Here is a 26,086-nt window from a genome sequence, read left to right on the forward strand (position 1 = left end):
CAGTGTCTGAAGAAGGGGCAGTCCCAATGCCTGTCCGTGTCGTCTTGCTCCCTGGTGTGGCGCTCCTGTCGCTCCTCATTGTGATTATGCCGACGATGCCTTCTGTCGTTTCTGGCCAGACGATCTCTTTCATCATCGTCGCCGTGTCGCCGGCGTTGGTCATGCCGACTCACATACTTGTTGAGGAGGTGATCAGAGAGGGGTCGTTGATATCTTATGTTCTTCACTTCTCCCTCTGTGACGTAGCGCTTGCCATCTTGACGGAGCCGATCGCATGGAGCGGCCTCCTCTGTGTCTTTGCTATGAGAGCAGCTGCCCTCATCCCCGCCCTTCTCAGAGTGGTGTCCAAGCTCTACCATGTTGATGTTGGCTGAGAAATCTGGCTGGCACCCTCCGAGGTGGGTGAACTCCACCATGTTGACGGCGGGAAAAGGGTGTGTGTCGACCTTCATGGCGTACTGGTTGAAAATTAGTCGCCCATTCTCTATCGCCATTTGGACCTGCTGACGCCACACCCTGCAGTCGTTAGTGGTGTGGGTGAACGTGTTATGCCACTTGCAGTATGGCTTTCCGTTCAGCTCTTGCACCGTAGGGACCTTGTGGCCTTCGGGTATCTTTATATGCTTCTCCGCGAGTAAGAGATCGAAAATCTGCTCGGTTTTCGTCACGTCGAAGTCGAACCCTCTTGGAGGCCCTGGTGGCTTCACCCATTTGCAGGTTACTGGGCCTGCAGCTCGAGTCCACTCAGCCACTGCGACCTCTTGTTCTCCCGTCGCGCCTTCATCTTCGCCTGCGTCAACCATGGTAACCACGCGCTTGAATTTGTCCTGGTAGACATCTGGGTGGCGCTGTTCATACGCTGACAGCTTCTGCACCATGTGTGTGATACGTCTCCAACGTATCGATAATTTCTTATGTTCCATGCTACTTTATTGATGATACCTACATGTTTTATGCACATTATATGTCATATTTATGCATTTTCTGGAACTAACCTATTAACAAGATGCCGAAGAGCCAGTTGCTGTTTTCTGCTGTTTTTGGTTTCAGAAATCCTAGTAAAGAAATATTCTCGGAATTGGGCGAAACTTTCGCCCAGGGTCCTATTTTTGCACGAAGCTTCCAGAAGACCGAAGAGATAACGAAGTGGGGCCACGAGGCGGCCAGAGGGGTGGCCGGCGCGGCCCAAGCCCTGGCCGCGCCGACCTACCCCCTGGGCCCCTCGTGTGGCCCCCCGCGTTGACCCTCCGCCTACTTAAAGCCTCCGTCGCGAAACCCCCAGTACCGAGAGCCACGATACGGAAAACCTTACAGAGACGCCGCCGCCGCCGCGAATCCCATCTCGGGGATTCGGGAGATCGCCTCCGGCACCTGCCGGAGAGGGGATTCATCTCCCGGAGGACTCTACACCGCCATGGTCGCCTCCGGAGTGATGAGTGAGTAGTTCACCCCTGGACCATGGGTCCATAGCAGTAGCTAGATGGTCGTCTTCTCCTTGTTGTGCTTCATTGTTGGATCTTGTGAGCTGCCTAACATGATCAAGATCATCTATCTGTAATACTATATGTTGTGTTTGTCGGGATCCGATGGATAGAGAGTACTATGATTATGGTGATTATCAATCTATTGTTCATGTGTTGTTTATGATCTTGCATGCTCTCCGTTACTAGTAGAGGCTCTGGCCAAGTTTTTACTCTTAACTCCAAGAGGGAGTATTTATGCTCGATAGTGGGTTCATGCCTCCATTGAATGCGGGACGATGTGTGAGAAAGTTCTAAGGTTGTGGATGTGCTGTTGCCACTAGGGATAAAACATTGATGCTATGTCTAAGGATGTAGTTGTTGATTACATTACGCACCATACTTAATGCAATTGTCTGTTGCTTTGCAACTTAATACTGGAGGGGGTTCGGATGATAACCTGAAGGTGGACTTTTTAGGCATAGATGCAGTTGGATGGCGGTCTATGTACTTTGTCGTAATGCCCAATTAAATCTCACTATATTTATCATATCATGTATATGCATTGTTATGCCTTTCTCTATTTGTTAATTGCCCGACTGTAATTTGTTCACCCAACATGTTTTTATCTTATGGGAGAGACACCTCTAGTGAACTGTGGACCCCGGTCCTATTCTTTACATAGCATACAATCTACTGCAATTGTGTTTTACTGTTTTCTTTGCAAACATCTTCCACTCGATACGTTTAATCCTTTGTTACAGCAAGCCGGTGAGATTGACAACCTCACTGTTTCGTTGGGACAAAGTACTTTGGTTTTGTTATGCAGATTCCACGTTGGCGCAGGAATCCCTGTTGTTGCGCCGCATCACATTTCGCGACCATCAACCTTCAACGTGCTTCTTGGCTCCTCCTGGTTCGATTAAACCTTGGTTTCTTTCTGAGGGAAAACTTGCTACTGTGCGCATCATACCTTCCTCTTGGGGTTCCCAACGAACGTGTGAGTTACACGCCATCAAGCTCTTTTTCAGGCGCCGTTGCCGGGGAGATCAAGACACGCTGCAAGGGGAGTCTCCACTTCTCAATCTCTTTACTTTGTTTTTGTCTTGCTTTATTTTATTTACTACTTTGTTTGCTGCACCTAAACAAAACACAAAAAAATTAGTTGCTAGTTTTACTTTATTTACTGTCTTGCTCTCTATATCAAAAACACAAAAAAATTAGTTACTTGCATTTACTTTATTTAGTTTGTTTTATTTACTATTGCTAAAATGAATACCCCTGAAAATACTAAGTTGTGTGACTTCACAAATGCAAATAATAATGATTTCCTATGCACACCTATTGCTCCACCTGCTACTACAGCAGAATTCTTTGAAATTAAACCTGCTTTACTAAATCTTGTTATGAGAGATCAATTTTCTGGTGTTAGTTCTGATGATGCTGCTGCCCATCTCAATAATTTTGTTGAACTTTGTGAAATGCAAAAGTATAAAGATGTAGATGGTGATATTATTAAATTGAAAGTGTTTCCTTTCTCATTAAGAGGAAGAGCTAAAGATTGGTTGCTATCTTTGCCTAAGAATAGTATTGATTCATGGACTAAATGCAAGGATGCTTTTATTGGTAGATATTATCCTCCCGCTAAAATTATATCTTTGAGAAGTAGCATAATGAATTTTAAACAATTAGATACTGAACATGTTGCTCAAGCATGGGAGAGAATGAAAACTTTGGTAAAGAATTGCCCAACCCATGGACTGACTACTTGGATGATCATCCAAACCTTCTATGCAGGACTAAATTTTTCTTCGCGGAATTTATTGGATTCAGCTGCTGGAGGTACCTTTATGTCCATCACATTGGGGGCGGCTACAAAACTTCTTGATGATATGATGATAAATTACTCTGAATGGCACACGGAAAGAGCTCCACAAGGTAAGAAGGTAAATTCTGTTGAAGAAACCTCTTCCTTGAGTGATAAGATTGATGTGATTATGTCTATGGTTGTGAATGGTAGATCTAATGTAGATCCAAATAATGTTCCTTTAGCTTCATTGGTTGCTCAAGAAGAAAATGTTGATGTGAATTTTATTAAAAACAATAATTTCAACAACAATGCTTATAGGAACAACTCTGGTAATAACTATAGGCCATATCCTTCTGCTAATGGTAATGGTTATGGTAATTCTTATGGGAATTCTTACAATAATAATAGGAGTGTACCCTCTGGTCTTGAAGCTATGCTTAAAGAATTTATTAGTACACAAACTGCTTTTAACAAATCTGTTGAGGAAAAGCTTGATAAAATTGATATTATTGCTTCTAGAGTGGATAGACTTGCCTCTGATGTTAATCTTTTAAAATTGAAAGTTATGCCTAATAATGATATTGATAATAAGATTACTACTACAGCAAATGCCATCCAAGTTAGAATTAATGAGAATATAAGATTAATGGCTGAACTGCGTGCTAGGTGGGATAGAGAAGAAAATGAAAAACTAGCTAAAGAGAATAATGTAGCTAAAGTTTGGACTATTACCACCACTAGTAATGCTAATTCTTCACATGTTGCTGCACCTCCTACTATCAATGGTAATATAATTGGTGTTGGCAATGTTTCTACTCCTGGTGCAAAGCGTACAAAACTGCCTGAAATTGCTAAAACTGCTGAAACTGCTTGTGATAAAACTGCTGAAATTTTTTCCAACCTTGGGAACAATGATCCCATTGCTGTAGCTCATAATGATTTAGATTTTGATGATTGCCACATCTCTGAAGTTATAAAGTTCTTACAAAAACTTGCTAAAAGTCCCAATGCTAGTGCTATAAATTTAGCCTTTACAAAACATATTACAAATGCTCTCATAAAAGCTAGAGAAGAGAAACTAAAACTTGAAACTTATATTCCTAGAAAGTTAGAAGATGGTTGGGAGCCCATCATTAAAATGAAATTCAATGACTTTGAATGTAATGCTTTATGTGATCTTGGTGCAAGTATTTCTGTTATGCCTAAAAAGATTTATGATATGCTTGACTTGCCACCATTGAAGAATTGTTATTTGGATGTTAATCTTGCCGATAATGTTAAAAAGAAACCTTTGGGGAGGATTGATAATGTGCATATTACGGTTAACAATAACCTTGTCCCCGTTGATTTTGTTGTCTTGGATATCGAATGCAATGCATCTTGTCCAATTGTGTTGGGAAGACCTTTTCTTCGAACTGTTGGTGCTGTTATTGATATGAGGGAAGGTAATATTAAATATCAATTTCCTCTCAAGAAAGGTATGGAACACTTCCCTAGAAAGAGAATGAAGTTGCTTTTTGATTCTATTATTAGAACAAGCTATGATGTTGATGCTTCTACTCTCGATGTTACTTGATTTGCACTTTCTGCGCCTAGCTGAAAGGCGTTAAAGAAAAGCGCTTATGGGAGACAACCCATGTTTTTACCTACAGCAATTTTTTGTTTTGTTGAGTCTTGGAAGTTGTTTACTACTGTAGCAACCTCTCCTTATCATGTTTTTGTGCCAAGTAAAGTTTCTATGTCAAAGTTGATGTTATATTTGGGATTGCTGCGCAGAAACAGCATTGCTGTCTGTCACGAATCTGGGCACAGTTCTCTGTAGAAAATTCGAAAAAATCTGCCAATTTACGAGCGTGATCCTCAGATATGTACGCAACTTTCATTAGTTTTGAGTTTTTCCATTTGAGCAAGTCTGGTGCCATCTTTAAATTCGTCTTTACGGACTGTTCTGTTTTTGACAGATTCTGCCTTTTATTTCGCATTGCCTCTTTTGCTATGTTGGATTTATTTCTTTGATCCATTAATGTCCAGTAGCATTATGCAATGTCCAGAAGTGAAAATAATGATTGTGTCACCTCTGAATGTGTGAATTATTAATTGTGCACTAACCCTCTAATGAGTTTGCTTGAAGTTTGGTGTGAAGGAAGTTTTCAAGGGTCAAGAGAGGAGAATGATATACTATGATCAAGAGGAGTGAAAGCTCTAAGCTTGGGGATGCCCCCGTGGTTCACCCCTGCATATTTTAAGAAGACTCAAGCGTCTAAGCTTGGGGATGCCCAAGGCATCCCCTTCTTCATCGACAACATCATCAGGTTCCTCCCCTGAAACTATATTTTTATTCAGTCACATCTTGTGTTCTTTGCTTGGAGCGTCGGTTTGTTTTTGTTTTTTGTTTTTGTTTGAATAAGATGGATCCTAGCATTCACTTTGTGGGAGAGAGACACGCTCCGCTGTTGCATATGGACACATATGTCCTTAGGCTTTACTCATAATGTTCAAGGCGAAGTTTCTTCTTCGTTAAATTGTTATATGGTTGGAATTGGAAAATGCTACATGTAGTAATTCTAAAATGTCTTGGATAATGTGATACTTGGCAATTGTTGTGCTCATGTTTAAGCTCTTGCATCATATGCTTTGCACCCATTAATGAAGAAATACATAGAGCTTGCTAAAATTTGATTTGCATATTTGGTCTCTCTAAGGTCTAGATAATATCTAGTATTGAGTTTTGAACAACAAGGAAGACGGTGTAGAGTCTTATAATGTTTATAATATGTCTTTTATGTGAGTTTTGCTGCACCTGTTCATCCTTGAGTTTGCTTCAAATAACCTTGCTAGCCTAAACCTTGTATCGAGAGGGAATACTTCTCATGCATCCAAAATCCTTGAGCCAACTACTATGCCATTTGTGTCCACCATACCTACCTACTACATGGTATTTCTCCGCCATTCCAAAGTAAATTGCTTGAGTGCTACCTTTAAAATTCCATCATTCACCTTTGCAATATATAGCTCATGGGACAAAATAGCCTTAAAAACTATCGTAGTATTGAATATGTACTTATGCACTTTATCTTTTATTAAGTTGCTTGTTGTGCGATAACCATGCTTCTGGGGAACGCCATCAACTATTGTTGAATATCATGTGAGTTGCTATGCATGTCCGTCTTGTCTGAAGGATCTATCATTTTAGTGGTTGGAGCATTCAAAATTGTTAGAGAAGAACATTGGGCCGCTAACTAAAGCCATGAATCATGGTTGAAGTTTCAGTTTTGGACATATATCCTCAATCTCATATGAGAATAATAATTGTTTCTACATGCTTATGCATTTAAGAGGAGTCCATTATCTGTTGTCCATGTTGTCCCGGTATGGATGTCTAAGTTGAGAATAATCAAAAGCGAGAAATCCAAAATGCGAGCATTCTCCTTAGACCTTTGTACAGGCGGCATGGAGGTACCCCTTTGTGACACTTGGTTGAAACATGGCATGCAAAGATCCGGTAGTCCAAGCTAAGTAGGACAAGGTGTGGGCACTATTAGTATACTATGCATGAGGCTTGCAACTTGTAAGATATAATTTACATAACTCATATGCTTTATTACTACCGTTGACAAAATTGTTTCATGTTTTCAAAATAAAAGCTCTAGCACAAATACAGCAATCGATGCTTTCCTCATTGAAGGACCATTCTTTTACTTTTATTGTTGAGTCAGTTTGCCTATCTCCTTCCACCTTAAGAAGCAAACACTTGTGTGAACTGTGCATTGATTCCTACATACTTGCATATTGCACTTGTTATATTACTTTATGTTGACAATATCCATGAGATATACATGTTATAAGTTGAAAGCAACTGCTGAAACTTCATCTTCCTTTGTGTTGCTTCAACACCTCTACTTTGATTTATTGCTTTATGAGTTAACTCTTATGCAAGACTTATTGATGCTTGTCTTGAAGTACTATTCATGAAAAGTCTTTGTCATATGATTCATTTGTTTACTCATGTCATTACCTTTGCTTTGATCGCTGCATTCATTACATATGTTTACAAATAGTATGATCAAGATTATGATGGCATGTCACTTCAGAAATTATCTTTGTTATCGTTTTACCTGCTCGGGACGAGCAGAACTAAGCAGGGATGCTGATACGTCTCCAACGTATCGATAATTTCTTATGTTCCATGCTACTTTATTGATGATACCTACATGTTTTATGCACATTATATGTCATATTTATGCATTTTCTGGAACTAACCTATTAACAAGATGCCGAAGAGCCGATTCTTTGTTTTCTGCTGTTTTTGGTTTCAGAAATCCTAGTAAAGAAATATTCTCGGAATTGGACGAAACTTTCGCCCAGGGTCCTATTTTTGCACGAAGCTTCCAGAAGACCGAAGAGATAACGAAGTGGGGCCACGAGGCGGCCAGAGGGGTGGCCGGCGCGGCCCAAGCCCTGGCCGCGCCGACCTACCCCCTGGGCCCCTCGTGTGGCCCCCCGCGTTGACCCTCCGCCTACTTAAAGCCTCCGTCGCGAAACCCCCAGTACCGAGAGCCACGATACGGAAAACCTTACAGAGACGCCGCCGCCGCGAATCCCATCTCGGGGGATTCAGGAGATCGCCTCCGGCACCCTGCCGGAGAGGGGATTCATCTCCCGGAGGACTCTACACCGCCATGGTCGCCTCCGGAGTGATGAGTGAGTAGTTCACCCCTGGACCATGGGTCCATAGCAGTAGCTAGATGGTCGTCTTCTCCTTGTTGTGCTTCATTGTTGGATCTTGTGAGCTGCCTAACATGATCAAGATCATCTATCTGTAATACTATATGTTGTGTTTGTCAGGATCCGATGGATAGAGAGTACTATGATTATGGTGATTATCAATCTATTGTTCATGTGTTGTTTATGATCTTGCATGCTCTCCGTTACTAGTAGAGGCTCTGGCCAAGTTTTTACTCTTAACTCCAAGAGGGAGTATTTATGCTCGATAGTGGGTTCATGCCTCCATTGAATCTGGGACAGTGACAGAAAGTTCTAAGGTTGTGGATGTGCTGTTGCCACTAGGGAAAAAACAATGATGCTATGTCTAAGGATGTAGTTGTTGATTACATTACGCACCATACTTAATGCAATTGTCTGTTGCTTTGCAACTTAATACTGGAGGGGGTTCGGATGATAACCTGAAGGTGGACTTTTTAGGCATAGATGCAGTTGGATGGCGGTCTATGTACTTTGTCGTAATGCCCAATTAAATCTCACTATATTTATCATATCATGTATATGCATTGTTATGCCTTTCTCTATTTGTTAATTGCCCGACTGTAATTTGTTCACCCAACATGTTTTTATCTTATGGGAGAGACACCTCTAGTGAACTGTGGACCCCGGTCCTATTCTTTACATAGCATACAATCTACTGCAATTGTGTTTTACTGTTTTCTTTGCAAACATCTTCCACTCGATACGTTTAATCCTTTGTTACAGCAAGCCGGTGAGATTGACAACCTCACTGTTTCGTTGGGACAAAGTACTTTGGTTTTGTTGTGCAGATTCCACGTTGGCGCAGGAATCCCTGTTGTTGCGCCGCATCACATTTCGCGACCATCAACCTTCAACGTGCTTCTTGGCTCCTCCTGGTTCGATTAAACCTTGGTTTCTTTCTGAGGGAAAACTTGCTACTGTGCGCATCATACCTTCTTCTTGGGGTTCCCAACGAACGTGTGAGTTACACGCCATCAGTGTGCTAATGAAGGGTAGTCCGCTTGGGAGGCCACGTCCTTGATCGATGATGATAGACCCACCACCGCCAACTCGACTGCTTCTTTTTCGCTTACGTGAACCGAATAGCATCGGTTCCTAACAGTCCTGAAGCGCTGGATGTACTCCGACACTGTTTCCCCGCGCTTCTGTCGTACTTGTGCCAAATCGGCAATGCCAGCCTCGGAAGCCTCTGAGTGATATTGCTCATGGAACCGTTCCTCCAACTGCTTCCAAGTCTAGACTGAGTTCGGTGGCAGCGACGTGTACCAACCGAAAGCCGATCCTGTGAGGGACTGTGAGAAGTACCTCACGCGTAGCTCGTCTGACGCTGAGATCATGCCCAGCTGTGCCAAATATCGGCTCACATGCTCAATGGAGCTGGAACCATCTGATCCGCTGAACTTTGTGAAGTCCGGGAGCCGATATTTGGGTGGTAGCGGGATCAATTCGTACTCGTTGGGGTACGGCTTAGTATAGCCGACCGTCTTCCTTTTCGGCATCATGCCGAACTGATCTTTCAGAATCGTACAAATCTGATCCGCGGTGATGGCTGAAGGTGCTGAACCCTAAAGGTTCGCCGGGGTGGCGTACTTAACCAGCCATGCTTGTTTTTCCGGTTCTGAGCCAACTGCAGGAGCTGGGCTCTGGAGCTTTGTCGGGGTGGCGTATTTAGCTAGCCACGTCTGCTTCTCGGGGTCTGCCTCCGACGTTCCTCCTGTTGTTCCAGAAGTCCCCGCTGTTGCAACCTGGTTCGAGAGTGCCCAGGTGCTGCAGTCTGGCACGTATGCGCATGCGTATCCGTGCGGGATCTCCTTGGGCGCGTCATGTAGGAATTTGTAGTCACTGGGGTCATCACCAATCTTGTAGACGACGTAGGCCGATGAATTCGGCGCTTCGGGCGCTGCCAACGCGAACGGCAGCGGTGGACGGGACTGGAGTGGCAATTCTCCTTGGTGAGTCCCTAGAGCTGGTCCTGACGGAGAGTACTGACGGCTCATGATCTCCTGGATCACGCGCAGAGCGACGCGCTCCAACGTATTCACCAGGCTCTCAGAATGGCGGTGCAGCGAATGAGCCACCATGAAGTTGATCTCCTGACGCAGCGACCTGGTGCGTTCTTCTGACGGGGTGGATAGGTCCACTCCATCAAGCGCGCCTTCAGGTGAGAACCCCTTCCATCTGATGCCATGGGAGCGGGTCCTGTGGAAAGAGCCGATGAGGTCGGCTTCGAGGAAGGCTTTGACCTCGTCATACTTCTTCTTGAGCTCGCCATTGAGCTCCTCGTAAGTGACCGGAGTTTCTTCCGCCATCTCCGATGTAGATGGCGATGTGGTTGATGTTGAGGATTGTCCCACCGGGCGTGCCAGAATGTGTTGACGTCAGAAACCCACTGGCGGGCAGTGACTGGTCAACACCGTAGAGCCGGGAACAACTAGGGCTGCGGCTGGCCCCAGTCCCTCAGAGCGACGGCCCGCAAAGCCTCCTGGTCGCGCGCCGATGCAAATTGCAAGGGCGTGCCACCTGACCTATACCTGGTCAGGAAGGTGTGGATGATGCCTCGCTTAGTTTCCTGCAGGGCACACACGTACACGTTAAATACGAGCCTCGATCGGCTCTCAGGTTATCCTGTGAATCGGCTCATGGAGCCGATCCACCCATGATTCGTCCAAGGTGGCCGAATATATGGTGGTCCTGCTTGATCAAGATAAAGCATATGAGATCCACGACGATTTGGGGTTTTCACCGCATAATCGGATCATCCTACTCACGATTGGGCCTCGCGCTCGCGCACGGTGATCGTAAGCCACTCCTAGACAAGGCCTAAAAACCAACACGAAGTTGATCCTCGGAACATCCTGTCTAGGGCCAGCAAACTACACCCTACGCGCCGCTGGATCCTCCAACCCTTTGTAAGGCCTAACTATTGCAGATGTTAAACTAATCCTTGATGAATCAAGGAGCAACCGTAACGGATCAGATCTACTAAATAACGATCAAGCGGGGTGCCGCCCCTGCACCCATGATGAGGTACAAGGACGGCTAGATGCGCAAGGGTTGCACTACGACAGCATATGATACTAAGAACAATGCTAACCCTAACACATCTATGATAACTACGTTGCTCGCCATCAAAAAGGCTTCAGCACGAGCAACGCATGAACAACGTGGGCAGGCTCGTGCTGCCTAGATCGCAAGATGCGATCTAGGCAGCATGGTGCTTACCGGAGAAACCCTCGAGACGAAGGGGTTGGCGATGCGCCGAGATTGGTTTGTGTTGAACGTTGGTTGTTGTTTATTCCATAAACCCTAGATACATATTTATAGTCCAGGGGACTTTCTAATGTGGGCGTGCACCAAACCGTGCACGAGATAAATTCTAACTTCTACGTGACCTACTATAAAGATACACGGGCTAACTAGCCCAAACTTGATTAACAAGGCCGATTCACATATCTCTTCTATATGTATATCTTCAAGCCCATCTTGATCGCGGCCCACCTCTGGCTTGGTCAAATTCTGGTGATAACAGAGGGCTGACGAGGGGCCCACACCATAGGGCGGCGCGGGCCCCCCTCTGGCCGCGCGGCCCTATGGTGGCGGCGCCTCGTCGCCCCACTTCGTTATCCCTTCGGTCTTCTGGAAGCTTCGTGCAAAAATAGGACCCTGGGCGTTGATTTCGTCCAATTCCAAGAATATTTCGTTACTAGGATTTCTGAAACCAAAAACAGCAGAAAACAGCAACTGGCTCTTCGGCATCTTGTTAATAGGTTAGTTCCAGAAAATGCGTAAATACAACATATAATGTGCATAAAACATGTAGGTATCATCAATAAAGTAGCATGGAACATAAGAAATTATCGATACATTGGAGACGTATCAGCATCCCCAAGCTTAGTTCTGCTCGTCCCGAGCAGGTAAAACGATAACAAAGATAATTTCTGAAGTGACATGCCATCATAATCTTGATCATACTATTTGTAAACATATGTAATGAATGCAGCGATCAAAACAATGGTAATGACATGAGTAAACAACTGAATCATAAAGCAAAGACTTTTCATGAATAGTACTTCAAGACAAGCATAAATGAGTCTTGCATAAGAGTTAACTCATAAAGCAATAAATCAAAGTAAAGGTATTGAAGCAACACAAAGGAAGATTAAGTTTCAGCGGTTGCTTTCAACTTATAACATGTATATCTCATGGATATTGTCAACATAAAGTAATATAACAAGTGCAATATGCAAGTATGTAGGAATCAATGCACAGTTCACACAAGTGTTTGCTTCTTAAGGTGGAAGGAGATAGGTAAACTGACTCAACAATAAAAGTAAAAGAATGGTCCTTCAAAGAGGAAAGCATCGATTGCTATATTTGTGCTAGAGCTTTTATTTTGAAAACATGAAACAATTTTGTCAACGGTAGTAATAAAGCATATGAGTTATGTAAATTATATCTTACAAGTTGCAAGCCTCATGCATAGTATACTAATAGTGCCCGCACCTTGTCCTACTTAGCTTGGACTACCGGATCTTTGCAATGCCATGTTTCAACCAAGTGTCACAAAGGGGTACCTCCATGCCGCCTGTACAAAGGTCTAAGGAGAAAGCTCGCATTTTGGATTTCTCGCTTTTGATTATTCTCAACTTAGACATCCATACCAGGACAACATGGACAACAGATAATGGACTCCTCTTTAATGCATAAGCATGTAGCAACAATTATTATTCTCATATGAGATTGAGGATATATGTCCAAAACTGAAACTTCAACCATGATTCATGGCTTTAGTTAGCGGCCCAATGTTCTTCTCTAACAATATGCATGCTCCAATCATTAAGGTGGTAGATCCTTCAGACAAGACGGACATGCATAGCAACTCACATGATATTCAATAAAGAGTAATTGATGGCGTTCCCCAGAAGCATGGTTATCGCACAACAAGCAACTTAATAAGAAATAAAGTGCATAAGTGCATATTCAATATTACGATAGTTTTTAAGGCTATTTTGTCCCATGAGCTATATATTGCAAAGGTAAATGATGGAATTTTAAAGTTAGCACTCAAGCAATTTACTTTGGAATGGCGGAGAAATACCATGTAATAGGTAGGTATGGTGGACACAAATGGCATAGTGGTTGGCTCAAGGATTTGGATGCATGAGAAGTATTCCCTCTCGATACAAGGTTTAGGCTAGCAAGGTTATTTGAAGCAAACTCAAGGATAAACCGGTGCAGCAAAACTCACATAAAAGACATATTGTAAACATTATAAGACTCTACACCGTCTTCCTTGTTGTTCAAAACTCAATACTAGATATTATCTAGACCTTAGAGAGACCAAATATGCAAAGCAAATTTTAGCAAGCTCTATGTATTTCTTCATTAATGGGTGCAAAGCATATGATGCAAGAGCTTAAACATGAGCACAAAAATTGCCAAGTATCACATTATCCAAGACATTTTAGAATTACTACATGTAGCATTTTCCAATTCCAACCATATAACAATTTAACGAAGAAGAAACTTCGCCATGAACATTATGAGTAAAGCCTAAGGACATATTTGTCCATATGCAACAGCGGAGCGTGTCTCTCTCCCACAAAGTGAATGCTAGGATCCATTTTATTCAAACAAAAACAAAAACAAAAACAAACCGACGCTCCAAGTAAAGAACACAAGATGTGACTGAATAAAAATATAGTTTCAGGGGAGGAACCTGATGATGTTGTCGATGAAGAAGGGGATGCCTTGGGCATCCCCAAGCTTAGACGCTTGAGTCTTCTTAAAATATGCAGGGGTGAACCACGGGGGCATCCCCAAGCTTAGAGCTTTCACTCCTCTTGATCATAGTATATCATACTCCTCTCTTGACCCTTGAAAACTTCCTTCACACCAAACTTCAAGCAAACTCATTAGAGGGTTAGTGCACGATTAATAATTCACACATTCAGAGGTGACACAATCATTCTTTACACTTCTGGACATTGCATAAAGCTACTGGACATTAATGGATCAAAGAAATTCATCCAACATAGCAAAAGAGGCAATGCGAAATAAAAGGCAGAATCTGTCAAAAACAGAACAGTCCGTAAAGACGAATTTTAAAGTGGCACCAGACTTGCTCAAATGGAAAAACTCAAAACTAATGAAAGTTGCGTACATATCTGAGGATCACGCTCGTAAATTGGCAGATTTTTTCGAATTTTCTACAGAGACTTGTGCCCAGATTCGTGACAGACAGCAATGCTGTTTCTGCGCAGCGATCCCAAATATAACATCAACTATGACATAGAAACTTTACTTGGCACAAAAACATGATAAGGAGAGGTTGCTACAGTAGTAAACAACTTCCAAGACTCAAATATAAAACAAAGTACTGTAGTAAAAACATGGGTTGTCTCCCATAAGCGCTTTTCTTTAACGCCTTTCAGCTAGGCGCAGAAAGTGCAAATCAAGTAACATCGAGAGTAGAAGCATCAACATCATAACTTGTTCTAATAATAGAATCAAAAGGCAACTTCATTCTCTTTCTAGGGAAGTGTTCCATACCTTTTTTGAGAGGAAATTGATATTTAATATTACCTTCCCTCATATCAATAACAGCACCAACGGTTCGAAGAAAAGGTCTTCCCAACACAATAGGACAAGATGCATTGCATTCAATATCCAAGACAAAAAAATCAACGGGGACAAGGTTATTGTTAACCGTAATGCGCACATTATCAATCCTCCCCAAAGGTTTCTTTTTAACATTATCGGCAAGATTAACATCCAAATAACAATTCTTCAATGGTGGCAAGTCAAGCATATCATAAATCTTTTTAGGCATAACAGAAATACTTGCACCAAGATCACATAAAGCATTACATTCAAAGTCATTGAATTTCATTTTAATGATGGGCTCCCAACCATCTTCTAACTTTCTAGGAATAGAAGTTTCAAGTTTTAGTTTCTCTTCTCTAGCTTTTATGAGAGCATTTGTAATATGTTTTGTAAAGGCTAAATTTATAGCACTAGCATTAGGACTTTTAGCAAGTTTTTGTAAGAACTTTATAACTTCAGAGATGTGGCAATCATCAAAATCTAAATCATTATGAGCTACAGCAATGGGATCATTGTTCCCAAGGTTGGAAAAAATTTCAGCAGTTTTATTACAAGCAGTTTCAGCAGTTTTAGCAATTTCAGGCAGTTTTGTACGCTTTGCACTAGGAGTAGAAACATTGCCAACACCAATTATTTTACCATTGATAGTAGGAGGTGCAGCAACATGTGAATCATTATCATTACTAATGGTGGTAATAGTCCAAACTTTAGCTACATTATTCTCTTTAGCTAGTTTTTCATTTTCTTCTCTATCCCACCTAGCACGCAATTCAACCATTAATCTTATATTCTCATTAATTCTAACTTGGATGGCATTTGCTGTAGTAGTAATCTTATTATCAATATCATTATTAGGCATAACTTTCAATTTTAAAAGATTAACGTCAGAGGCAAGTCTATCAACTCTAGAAGCAATAATATCAATTTTATCAAGCTTTTCCTCAACAGATTTGTTAAAAGCAGTTTGTGTACTAATAAATTCTTTAAGCATGGCTTCAAGACCAGAGGGTACACTCCTATTATTGTTGTAAGAATTCCCATAAGAATTACCATAACCATTACCACTAGCAGAAGGATATGGCCTATAGTTATTACCAGAGTTGTTCCTATAAGCATTGTTGTTGAAATTATTATTTTTAATGAAATTCACATCAACATTTTCTTCTTGAGCAACCAATGAAGCTAAAGGAACATTATTTGGATCTACATTAGATCTACCATTCACAAGCATAGACATAATCACATCAATCTTATCACTCAAGGAAGAGGTTTCTTCAACAGAATTTACCTTCTTACCTTGTGGAGCTCTTTCCGTGTGCCATTCAGAGTAATTTATCATCATATCATCAAGAAGTTTTGTAGCCGCCCCCAAAGTGATGGACATAAAGGTACCTCCAGCAGCTGAATCCAATAAATTCCGCGAAGAAAAATTTAGTCCTGCATAGAAGGTTTGGATGATCATCCAAGTAGTCAGTCCATGGGTTGGGCAATTCTTTAGCAAAGTTTTCATTCTCTCCCATGCTTGAGCAACATGTTCAGTATCTAATTGCTTAAAATTCATTATGCTACTTCTCAAAGATATAATTTTAGCGGGAGGATAATATCTACCAATAAAAGCATCCTTACATTTAGTCCATGAATCAATACTATTCTTAGGCAAAGATAGCAACCAATCTTTAGCTCTTCCTCTTAATGAGAAAGGAAACACTTTCAATTTAATAATATCACCATCTACATCCTTATACTTTTGCATTTCACAAAGTTCAACAAAATTATTAAGATGGGCAGCAGCATCATCAGAACTAATACCAGAAAATTGATCTCTCATAACCAGGTTCAGTAAAGCAGGTTTAATTTCAAAGAATTCTGCTGTAGTAGCAGGTGGAGCAATAGGTGTGCATAGGAAATCATTATTATTTGCATTTGTGAAGTCACACAACTTAGTATTTTCAGGGGTATTCATTTTAGCAACAGTAAATAAAACAAACTAGATAAAGTAAATGCAAGTAACTAATTTTTTTGTGTTTTTGATATAGAGAGCAAGACAGTAAATAAAGTAAAACTAGCAACTAATTTTTTTGTGTTTTGTTTAGGTGCAGCAAACAAAGTAGTAAATAAAATAAAGCAAGACAAAAACAAAGTAAAGAGATTGAGAAGTGGAGACTCCCCTTGCAGCGTGTCTTGATCTCCCCGGCAACGGCGCCAGAAAAAGTGCTTGATGCGCGTAGATGTACACGTCCGTTGGGAACCCCAAGAGGAAGGTATGATGCGCACAGCGGCAAGTTTTCCCTCAGAAAGAAACCAAGGTTTAATCGGACCAGTAGGAGTCAAGAAGCACGTTGAAGGTTGATGGTGGCGAAATGTGATGCGGCGCAACACCAGGGATTCCGGCGCCAACGTGGAACCTGCACAACACAACCAAAGTACTTTGCCCCAACGAAACAGTGAGGTTGTCAATCTCACCGGCTTGCTGTAACAAAGGATTAACCGTATTGTGTGGAAGATGATTGTTTGCAAGAAAACAGTAAAACAAGTATTGCAGTAGATTGTATGCGATGTAAAGAATAGGACCGGGGTCCACAATTCACTAGAGGTGTCTCTCCCATAAGATAAAAGCATGTTGGGTGAACAAATTACAGTCGGGCAATTGACAAATAGAAAAGGGCATAACAATGCATATACATGATATGATAAATATAGTGAGATTTAATCCGGGCATTACGACAAAGTACATAGACCGCCATCCAACTGCATCTATGCCTAAAAAGTCCACCTTCAGGTTATCATCCGAACCCCATTCAGTATTAAGTTGCAAAGCAACAGACAATTGCATTAAGTATGGTGCGTAATGTAATCAACAACTACATCCTTAGACATAGCATCAATGTTTTATCCCTAGTGGCAACAGCACAACACAACCTTAGAACCTACTGTCACGATCCCAGGTATCAATGAAGGCATGAACCCACTATCGAGCATAAATACTCCCTCTTGGAGTTAAGAGCAAAAACTTGGCCAGAGCCTCTACTAATAACGGAGAGCATGCAAGATCATAAACAACACATAAACAATAGATTGATAATCACCATAACATAGTATTCTCTATCCATCGGATCCCGACAAACACAACATATAGTATTACAGATAGATGATCTTGATCATGTTAGGCAGCTCACAAGATCCAACAATGAAGCACAATTAGGAGAAGACGACCATCTAGCTACTGCTATGGACCCATAGTCCAGGGGTGAACTACTCACTCATCACTCCGGAGACGACCATGGCGGTGTAGAGTCCTCCGGGAGATGAATCCCCTCTCCGGCAGGGTGCCGGAGGCGATCTCCTGAATCCCCCGAGATGGGATTCGCGGCGGCAGCGTCTCTGGAAGGTTTTCCGTATTGTGGCTCTCGGTACTGGGGTTTTCGCGACGGAGGCTATTTGTAGGCGGAAGGGCAGAGTCGGAGGGCTGACGAGGGGCCCACACCATAGGGCGGCGCGGGCCCCCCTCTGGCCGCGCGGCCCTATGGTGGCGGCGCCTCGTCGCCCCACTTCGTTATCCCTTCGGTCTTCTGGAAGCTTCGTGCAAAAATAGGACCCTGGGCGTTGATTTCGTCCAATTCCGAGAATATTTCGTTACTAGGATTTCTGAAACCAAAAACAGCAGAAAACAGCAACTGGCTCTTCGGCATCTTGTTAATAGGTTAGTTCCAGAAAATGCGTAAATACAACATATAATGTGCATAAAACATGTAGGTATCATCAATAAAGTAGCATGGAACATAAGAAATTATCGATACGTTGGAGACGTATCATTAACTCATAAAGCAATAAATTCAAAGTAAAGGCATCGAAGCAACACAAAGGAAGATATAAGTTTCAGCAGTTGCTTTCAACTTTCAACATGCATATCTCATGGATAATTGTCAACACAGAGTAATATGATGAATGCAAATAAGCAAGTATGTAAGAATCAATGCACAGTTGACACAAGTGTTTGCTTCTAAGATGGAAGGAAGTAGGTAAACTGACTCAACATAAAGTAAAAGATAGGCCCTTCGCAGAGGGAAGCAGGGATTAAATCAGGTGCTAGAGCTTTTTAAGTTTTGAAATCATATAGAGAGCATAAAAGTAAAATTTTGAGAGGTGTTTGTTGTTGTCAACGAATGGTAATGGGTACTCTAACTACCTTATCAACCAGACTTTCAAGAGCGGCTCCCATGAAGGACGTTATCTCTACGAGCAAGGTAGATCATCCCTCTTCTCTTTTGTTTACACATGTACTTTAGTTTTATTTATTAGATGACACTCCCCCAACCTTTTGCTTACACAAGCCATGGCTAACCGAATCCTCGGGTGCCTTCCAACATTCACATACCATGGAGGAGTGTCTATTTGCAAATTTAAGTTGCTTACTGATAGATCAGATCAAAACATGTGAAGAGAATTATTAATGCAAGTTAATTAATTGGGGCTGGGAACCCCATTGCCAGCTCTTTTTGCAAAATTATTGGATAAGCGGATGAGCCACTAGTCCATTGTGAAAGTCTGTCAGAAGTAAATGACAAGATCGAAAGATAAAACACCACATACTTCCTCATGAGCTATAAAACATTGACACAAATAAGAGATAACAGCTTTTGAATTGTTTAAAGGTAGCACATGAAGTATTTACTTGGAATGGCAGAAAAATACCACATAGTAGGTAGATATGGTGGACACAAATGGCATGGGTTTTGGCTCAAGGTGTTTGGATACACGAGAAGTATTCCCTCTCAGTACAAGGCTTTGGCTAGCAAGGTTGTTTGAAGCAAACACAAGTATAAACCGGTACAACAAAACTTACATAAGAACATATTGCAAGCATTATAAGACTCTACACTGTCTTCCTTGTTGCTCAAACACTTTTACTAGAAAATATCTAGACCTTAGAGAGACCAATCATGCAAACCAATTTTCAACAAGCTCTACGGTAGTTCTCCATTAGTAGGTTTAAACTACATGGTGCATGAGTAAACATGATCTATGAGAGCTCAAAACAATTGCCAAGTATCAAATTATTCAAGACCATATGAAGCATTTTCTGATTCCAACAAAATATCAACAAGTGAAGCGATCAACATTCGCCCTTGAACATTAAAAGCATGAATGAAGAACACTAGTGTTCATATGAAAAAGCGGAGCGTGTCTCTCTCCCACACAAGGATGAACTTATTCAGAGAACTAAGATAACAAAACAAAAATAAAAGCACAAAGACGCTCCATGTAAAGTACATAAGATGTGACTGAATAAAAATATAGTTTCAATAGAAGAAACCTGATAAGTTGATGAAGAAGGGGATGCCTTGGGCATCCCCAAGCTTAAACGCTTGAGTCTTCTTGAAATATGCAGGGATGAACCACGGGGGCATCTCCAAGCTTAGGCTTTTCAGTCTTCTTGATCATATATCATCCTCCTCTCTTGACCCTTGAAAACTTCTGCCACACCAAACTTCAAGCAAACTCATTAGAGGGTTAGTGCATAATCAAAATTCACATGTTCAGAGGTGACACAATCATTCTTAACACTTCTGGACATTGCAAAAAACTTCTGAAAGTTAATGGAACAAAGAAACCCATTCAACAAAGCAAAAGCGGCAACGCGAAATAAAAGGCAGAATCTGTCAAAAACAGAACAGTCCGTAAAGATGAATCTGGCAGGGGCACTTAACTTGCTCAAACGGAAAAACTCAAAACTAATGAAAGTTACGTACATATCTGAGGATCATACACGTAAATTTGCAGATTTTTTTGATTTTTTTACAGAGACTTCTGCTCAAATTCGTGACAGACAGCAAATCTGTTTCTGCGCAGCAATCCAAATCTAGCATCAACTTTACCATAGAGACTTTACTTGGCACAAAAACATGATAAGGAGAGGTTGCTACAGTAGTAAACAACTTCCAAGACTCAACAAAACAAAAGTGCTGTAGTAAAATAAAGACATGGGTTATCTGCCAAGAAGTTCTTTCTTTATAGCCATTAAGATGGGCTCAGCAATTTTAATGATGATGCTCTCATGAAAATAGACAATGAAGCAAAAAGAGAACATCTAGAAGCAAATTCAAAACACATTTAAGCCTAACCCACTTCCTATGAAAAGGAATCTTGTACACAAATAAATTCATGAAGAACAAAGTGACAAGCATAGGAAGGCAACACAAGCGCAATTTCAAGATTCTCAACATAAAGAGGGGAAACTTAATATTATTAAGATGCATATAACCATGTTTCCCTCTCTCATAATAACTTTCAGTAGCATCATGAACAAACTCAACAACATAAGTATCACATAAAACATTCTTGTCATGAGCCACATGCATAAAATTATTACTCTCCACATAAGCATAATCAATTTTATTAGTTGTAGTGGGAGCAAATTCAACAAAGTAGATATCATTATTATTCTCATCAAGTGTAGGAGGCATAGTATAATCATAATAAAATTTACTCTTCATAGTAGGCGGCACCAAAAGACCACTATCATTATAATCATCATAAATAGGAGGCAAAGTATCATCAACGAAAATTTTCTCCTCAATGCTTGGGGGACTAAAAATATCATGCTCGTCAAAACCAGCTTCCCCAAGCTTAGAATTTTCCATATCATTAGAAACAATGGTGTTCAAAGCGTTCATACTAATATCATTGCTACTAGCATGCAAATAAGATTCCATAGGTTTTTTAATTTTCGCAGCAAACAATTCATGTCTTAACTCAGGAAATAGAATAATAAGCTCATTGTTACTTTCCATTATGCCTAACTAGTGTAAACAAGAAACCAAAAGATGAAATTGCAGGATCTAAAGGAAATAGCTTCGAGTACTTACAACGGCGCCGGAAAATAGCTTAGTAGCCGAGATCCGGAGTGTGAGTACCTTTTACCTTTCCTCCCCGGCAACGGCGCCAGAAAATAGCTTGATGTCTACTCACGCTTCTTTTCCTGCAGACAGTGTTGGGCCTCCAAGAGCAGAGGTTTGTAGAACATTAGCAAGTTTTCCCTTAAGTGGATCACCCAAGGTTTATCGAACTCAGGGAGGAAGAGGTCAAAGATATCCCTCTCAAGCAACCCTGCAATCACGATACAAGAAGTCTCTTGTGTCCCCAACACACCTAATACACTTGTCAGATGTATAGGTGCACTAGTTCGGCGAAGAGATAGTGAAATACAAGTAGTATGGATGTATATGAGTGGTAATGGTAATCTGAATAAAATATGGCAGCGAGTAAACATGCAACAGAAAAGTAAATAAACGGTGTTTGCAGTATTGGAAACAAGGCCTAGGGATCATACTTTCACTAGTGGACACTCTCAACATTGATCGCATAATAAATAATAACTTCTCTCATTTGTGCTACATACACTCTTGTTTGATAATGAACACCATTCGTTGCGTAGGATTACACGAACCCTCAATGCCGGAGTTAACAAGCTCCACAACATTCCGCATTCATATTTAAGTAACCTTAGAGCATAATAGATCTTTGCAAAATAGACCGAGTACTAACATAGCATACACACTGTCACCTTTACACTATGAAGGGGGAATAAATCACATCAATACTATCATAGCGATAATCAACTCCATAACCTAGAAGAGATTATGATCATAGCCTACGACAAGAACTACACGATGCACACACTGTCACCATTACACCATGCAGGAGGAATATACTACTTTAATAACATCACATGAGTAGCACACAACTAGTAGCGATACAAAGCACATTGCAATCATAAAGGGATATAAATAAGCACTTCACTATGCCATTCATAATAGTGAATAAGTATTCTGTGAAATATAGCCTAAGAGACCCACACGGTGCACACACTGTCACCTTTACACACGTGGGACAAGGAGTCTCCAGAGATCACATAAGTAAAATCCACTTGACTATCATAATGACATCTAGATTACAAGCATCATCATATGAATCTCAATCATGTAAGGCAGCTCATGAGATTATTGTATTGAAGTACATAGAGAGAGATTAACCACATAGCTACCGGTACAGCCCTTAGCCTCGAGGGAGAACTACTCCCTCCTCATCGTGGGAGCAGCAGCGTTGATGGAGATGGCGGTGGTGTCGATGGAGAAGCCTTCCGGGGGCACTTCCCCGTCTCGGCGGAGTGCCGGAACAGAGACTCCTGTCCCCCAGATCTTGGCTTCGCGATGGCGGCGGCTCTGGAAGGTTTCTCGTACCGTGGCTTATTCGTCTTGGGGTTTTAGGTCAGGGAGCTTATATAGGCGAAAGGGGAGCCTCGGAGGGGCCCTGGTGGGGCCAGACAACAGGGGGCGCGCCCCCCTGGGCCGCGCCGCCACCATGTGTGGTGGGCCTGTGGCCCCCCTCTGCTGACTCTCGGGTGTTCTGGAAGCTTTCGGTGAAAATAGGGTACTGGGCGTTGATTTCGTCCGATTCCGAGAATATTTCCTTACTAGGATTTCTGAAACCAAAAACAGCAGAAAACAGGAACTGGCACTTCGGCGTCTCGTCAATAGGTTAGTTCCGGAAAACGCATCAAAACATCATAAAGTGTGAACAAAACATGTAAGTATTGTCATAAAACAAGCATGGAACATCAGAAATTATAGATACGTTGGAGACGTATCAGTTCTTAATTGTGCTTTAATGTTCATGGCAAAGGCTGAAATTGCTTCGTTAAACTGCTATTTGGTTGGAATCAGAAAATGCTGCATATGGTTTGGAAATTTGGCAATTGTTTGAGCTCTCATAGATCATGTTTAAGCTCTTGCATCATGTAGTTTAATATATTAATGGAGAACTACCGTAGAGCTTGTTTAATTTGGTTTTGCATGATTGGTCTCTCTAAGTCTAGATATTTTCTGGTAAAGTGTTTGAACAACAAGGAAGACAGTGTAGAGTCTTATAATGCTTGCAATATGTTCTTGTGTAAGTTTTGATGTACCTGTTCATACTTGTGTTTGCTTCAAACAACCTTGCTAGTCCAAACCTTGTATTGAGAGGAATTCTTCTCGTGCATCCAAACACCTTGAGCCAAAACCCATGCCATTTGTGTCCATCATATCTACCTACTATGTGGTATTTTTCTGCCATTCCAAAGTAAATTACTTGAGTGCTACCTTTAAAATTTCATTCCTTTATCTTTGAAATATATAGCTCATGGGATAAATAGCTTAAAAACTATTGTGGTGATGAATATGTAGTTATGTGTCTTAGTTCTTATAAGTTGCTTGTTGAGCGGTAACCATGTTTCTGGGGACGCCATCAACTTTTTACCTTTGTTGGATATCATGTGAGATGCTATGCATGTTCTTCTTGTCTGAAGTAAGTGCGATTTCATGATCAAATGGTTTGAGTATGCATATGTTAGAGAAGAACATTGGGCAGCTAACTAAAGCCATGTATCATGGTGGAAGTTTCAGTTTGGACATACAACCTCAATCTCTTATGAGAATATTATTTGTTGTTGAATGCTTAAGCATTAAAAGAGGAGTCCATTATTTGTTGTCTATGTTGTCCCGGCATGGATGTCTAAGTTGAGAATAATCAAAAGCGAGAAATCCAATGCGTGCATTCTCCTTAGACCTTTGTACAGGCGGCATAGAGGTACCCCTTTGTGACACTTGGTTGAAACATATGTCATGCAATGATAATCCGTGTTATCCGAGCTGATTAGGAAAAGGTGCGAGCATTATTAGTACTCTATGCATGAGACTTGCAACTTGTAGGAAGTATTATGCATAGCACATATGAATTATTACTACCGTTGACAAAACTGTTTCTATGTTTTCAAAACAAAAGCTCTAGCACAAAAATAGTAATCCATGCTTCCCTCTGCGAAGGGCCATTCTTTTACTTTATGTTGAGTCAGTCTACCCACTTCTTTCTATCATAGAAGCAAACACTTGTGTTAACTGTGTGCATTGATTTTTACATGTTTACTTATTGCACTTGTTATACTATTCTATGTTGACAAATATCCATGAGATATACATGTTACAAGTTGAAAGCAATTGCTGAAACTTAATCATCCTTTGTGTTGCTTCAATGCATTATATTTTGAATTTATTGCTTATGAGTTAGCTCTTATGCAAGTCTTGTTAATACTTGTCTTGAAAGTACTATTCATGAAAAGTTTTGCTATATGATTCATTTGTTTAGTCATCATCTTTTGTTAGCAATCTTTTGTTTCAGATCACTCCATCCATCTCATATGCTTTACAATAATGTTGATCAAGGTTATGTTGGTAGCATGTCACTTCAGAAATTATTTGTGTTATCGTTTACCTACTCGAGGGCGAGTAGGAACTAAGCTTGGGGATGCTGATACGTCTCAAACGTATCTATAATTTCTTATGTTCCATGCTACTTTTAGAGGGGCGCCCGCGCCGCCCTATGGTATGGGGCCCTCGTGCCGCCCCCTGACCTACCCTTCCGCCTACTTAAAGCCTTCGTCGCGAAACCCCCTGTACCGAGAGCCACGATACAGAAAACCTTCCAGAGACGCCGCCGCCGCCAATCCCATCTCGGAGGATTCAGGAGATCGCCTCCGGCACCCTGCCGGAGAGGGGAATCATCACCGGAGGTGCTCTACATCATCATGCCCGCCTCCGGATTGATGCGTGAGTAGTTCATCCTTGGACTATGGGTCCATAGCAGTAGCTAGATGGTTGTCTTCTCCGCTTGTGCTATCATTGTTTAGATCTTGTGAGCTGCCTAACATGATCAAGATCATCTATTTGTAATGCTACATGTTGTGTTTGATGGGATCCGATTAATCTAGAATACTATATCAAGTTGATTATCAATCTATCATATATGTGTTGTTTATGTTCTTGCATGCTCTCCGTTGCTAGTAGAGGCTCTGGCCAAATTGATACTTGTAACTCCAAGAGGGAGTATTTATGCTCGATAGTGGGTTCATGCCTCCATTGAATGCAGGACGATGTGAAAGTCCTAAGGTTGTGGATGTGCTGTTGCTACTAGGGATAAAACATCAATGCTTTGTCTAAGGATATTTGTGTTGATTACATTACGCACCATACTTAATGCAATTATCTGTTGTTTACAACTTAATACTGGAGGGGGTGCGGATGCTAACCCGAAGGTGGATTATTTAGGCATAGATGCATGCTGGATAGCGGTCTATGTACTTTGTCGTAATGCCCTGATTAAATCTCATAGTAATCATCATTGATATGTATTGAATCTTGATTTGTCAATTGCCCATCTGTAATTTGTTCACCCAGCATGCTAGTTATCTTATTGGAGAGACACCACTAGTGAACTGTGGACCCCGGTCCATTCTTTTACATCTAAATACATTCTACTGCAATCTTTGTTCTTACTGTTCTTTGCAAACAAACACCATCTTCCACTCGATACGCTTAATCCTTTGTTTTCAGCAAGCCGGTGAAATTGACAA

The sequence above is a fragment of the Lolium perenne genome, chromosome 5 (assembly GCF_019359855.2).
Source record: "Lolium perenne isolate Kyuss_39 chromosome 5, Kyuss_2.0, whole genome shotgun sequence".
NCBI lineage: Eukaryota > Viridiplantae > Streptophyta > Magnoliopsida > Poales > Poaceae > Lolium > Lolium perenne.